Here is a 3,590-nt window from a genome sequence, read left to right on the forward strand (position 1 = left end):
CATCAGACAGAAAATCTATTCTCGTGTTTACAATAACAACGAGCTACTACCAACATGCACCGTAGAAACCGAACGAACATTACCGTCAGGTACAGAATTCAAAAACTCCTGGGTTTGTACATTTACGGCAGGTTACGTTGTTCAACATCAAATCGACATTACCCTGCAATAAAATGCCAGCATGAGAATCTATGTATACCGAAGGATCAACGTCACCAAAAATTACGTCGGTACCTGCTAAACAATGTAAAAAGTCTGTACCTAACAAGAGGTTAACATTATCAATAGTGCGAGTGTGTTTATTTAACAACTTATCAGCAAACATCATACCCTGGTTTTGAAAACTTTCAATTACTTTACCAAGCAAAGGCAATTTTAAAGCAATACTAATATCAAACAGGTACAACTAAGCCAAAAATTATAAAGGACAAACTACCTATTTTCACAGGCACTTCTACAATTTTAGTATAATATTCTTTATTCCATTAAATCCACTCACCGTAAGTCTAACATCCGAATTGATAGTTTTAGGTTTTTCTCCTCAGCTAACCTACTAGTGATGAAGGTGCTTTGTGAGCCACTGTCCCTTAGACCTCTGTAAATGTCGCTGCCAATACTGAAAGAAAACGTGGGTAACACCGAGTTTCCATACGAGTGCAACAAAACGGCCACACCGCTGTTTACTTTTGTGGAGTTTCAAAATTTACTTTATCAGATTGTTTTATATCTGCTGCCTTTGGAGGGCTCAGACTCGCAAAGATAACTCATATGCCAACCACGGCAATTAAAACAACGTCTTCTAAATCTGAAATGACAGTTGTTAGATTCATGACTAAACTGACCACACTTAACACAACCGGTTTAGATTTAAAATTTGCACCTTATTGGTAGGGGAAGGGAACTTTGAACATTCATAAATAAAATGAGAATTATTAGCGTTACCAACTTTAAGACACAAAGAACAGCTGGGTGAAGACCTGGAATCTGAATCACTAGTTACTGCCTCTACAGCTAAATTTACCGCTTTTTCTTTTCGAGAAAGTCCTTATATTCCTGTACATTCTGCGAGATTTTTACTCTTTGTACTTAGCGACCTTTTTGTCGTTCTCGTATCTCTCACATGCTGTAAAAAAGTTTGTCTTTATATCATTCAGGGCAGGGTGAGTCTTGCCTGTAATCTGAATTAAATGGCGCTGGAAAAAACTATCATTCAGCCCATACCAGCAAAATACCTAATGAACTCCTCAACGCTAATATTCAAAGTCTTCACTGATTCACATACCGATCTGAGTCGGAAATAAAGAGAAAGGGGTCTTCACCATCTTTCAAATGCAAAGCAGTAATTTTTCTTAATGGCTGAATTCTTACGAATATCGGTTGATGCAAATGCTGAAATTAGCAATTCTTTGGCATCAGCGTAATGCTGCTTATCCGCTTCTAAGGAACCTAACAAAACCTTTCCTCTACCCTCAACTTGTTGTTTAAGTAACAAAAGCAAATCCCTATCGGGATAGTTAAAAGCTTTAGTAGTTCCCTCAAATTCTGTGATGAACTTCAAAAAATCTTCACCTTCTACACTACGAAACTTGGGAAGAGGTGCCACAGGTTGTTTAAGTAAACTTCTGGCTACATCGCTAACATTACTAGAGCTAAGGATACTCGAGGAAATATCTAGGAGAGGTAAACAGGTTTCAATCTTATCTATATAATCCTGACATAATGATAATTCCATCTCTAAATCTGTACTATCAGAATCCCCTGGAAATTTCTTATCCAAAATCTCAGTGTCCAAGTCAGTTAACTTGTTCTTATAATTTACCAGAATACCTTTGATAGATTAATTTTTCCCTTCCTGGCTAAGAGTATTGAATGTGGAGGACCTGTTATAATATTCAGTCACCTTTTTGCGGATGACTTTCCTTTGTCCAATAAGCACAGATAAAGCAGACATTGTTAAATTATACAAGAAATAATCCTAGAAAGGAAAAAATATTAATGTAATGATCCTAGAAAGGAAAAAATTAATATTAAAGTAATAAATCTGAAAGGAAATAAATTTCAGTTCACACAATGGATCCCGACTACTTTCACCAACTAATGGGATTCTGCATAGCGAAAATCCAACTTCCTTCGTCGTTGCCCCACGTTGGGCGCCATAAGCTGAAAAACTATGAAGTCACCTTATAAGGTACTTAAAAATACTGAAGGGAAGTCAATTCATACACCTTTGAAATGTTTAAATTTATTTTATTTATTGCAAATGTGTCAAGTGCATGACACAGGGCTCTTCCTCTTCAATAATCAGCTTCTCCTCCATACCTGGATGGGAAATACAGAAATTGCACGTTAGTGGTGAAGCCTAAGAATTAATTTAAATTATATAGGTAAGAATAATATGGCAAGAAGCACTTATACATAGGAATATGCAAACTGTTACCTTACTGTAAGTAGGTCAAGACAAGAAAAACCAAGTATGACAACCAAATCAAGGCTGGATAATCCTATCCTGAAATAATATAATATCCGTGTAAGTTTGCATTAAAGGAGATTCTTGCAATTTTATGTTGACTTATCCAGAAATAACAAATAGTAGCTTACCATATGTACAATAAACCCATGAACAACCTTCAGTAGAGTGCGAAAACCACTGTAAGGACAAGAGAAATCCTTTATAACTATTAAACATTCGTGAATATCCGTACTCTACGATGGCAGGTAGGAAGGACTTTAATAGGCAGCGACAAAGGCTCAAAGAGATTGTTACGATTACCATTCAGCATTTGCCCCAAAAAATACTTGGTACTCACCGTAGTCCATCCGAGCAAGAAGGGATTGAAGTCAATGCTTAGGAGAACGTGACTTTTCTCCACAAATCATCCACTAAGGTGAATCAAAGTCGAGACGATGATGAACAAATCAGTCGTAGGAGGCAGAGCACATCCAGGTGGCCACCAATTACGCCGTTCCAAATTATGGAACCAAGGGAATACTTCACAAATGCCTCTTGAGGGACCCTTGATTCTTAATAACATTCTCAGAGCCTCGTCCAAGACATCCTCCAGGAAGACAGACTCACTCTGACGATGGAAGACGGGCTCAATGGCATACGGGTATGTGGTGGGTCCTACAGGATAGCTCCCTGCCCTAATGCTCTGACAGGACCGCCCGGACTGACCGGACTGGCAGAACTGCCTCGACTGCTGAGACTGCTTGTACTGCTAGTACTGACTTCTCACGCATTCACCGATCTCGAAGTTTCCTCGTAAACAACAAAAAGAGGAGGAGTCAACAATTTGCTGATCATAACTATGGCAGCAGGAAGGACTGTAAGCGGTACCAAGTACTTATATTTACTTATTTTGGTAATACTAAAATTCCATATTTACGAATCCTTCCTGCCGCTGTAGGCAAGTACATTAAAAATTTATTTATTCGTATATCTGGACGTACGCTCTTTTGTTGGCAGCCTTCTGGAAATTTATCTTACGCCTTTTTGGAGGAATACTCCGACGGACCTCCCTTGGAAGTGGTTTTTGGTAGATGTGCTGAGCCCTCTATGGCGTATGTGCATTGTGGAGTTAGATCACGGC

The 3,590-nt window shown here is 38.6% G+C and overlaps 1 long non-coding RNA gene across 1 annotated transcript; it reads right to left on the bottom strand.

The window, feature by feature from the left end:
* Positions 1-2,253: 2,253 nt before the first annotated feature.
* LOC135226124 (uncharacterized) lies at positions 2,254-3,325 on the bottom strand. The gene is made up of 3 exons (XR_010317178.1): positions 2,808-3,325; positions 2,438-2,506; positions 2,254-2,319 (listed from the first exon to the last, which is right to left on the bottom strand). It is a non-coding gene; the product is annotated as an uncharacterized LOC135226124 (long non-coding RNA).
* Positions 3,326-3,590: the final 265 nt, after the last annotated feature.

The sequence above is a fragment of the Macrobrachium nipponense genome, chromosome 14, assembly GCF_015104395.2.
Source record: "Macrobrachium nipponense isolate FS-2020 chromosome 14, ASM1510439v2, whole genome shotgun sequence".
NCBI lineage: Eukaryota > Metazoa > Arthropoda > Malacostraca > Decapoda > Palaemonidae > Macrobrachium > Macrobrachium nipponense.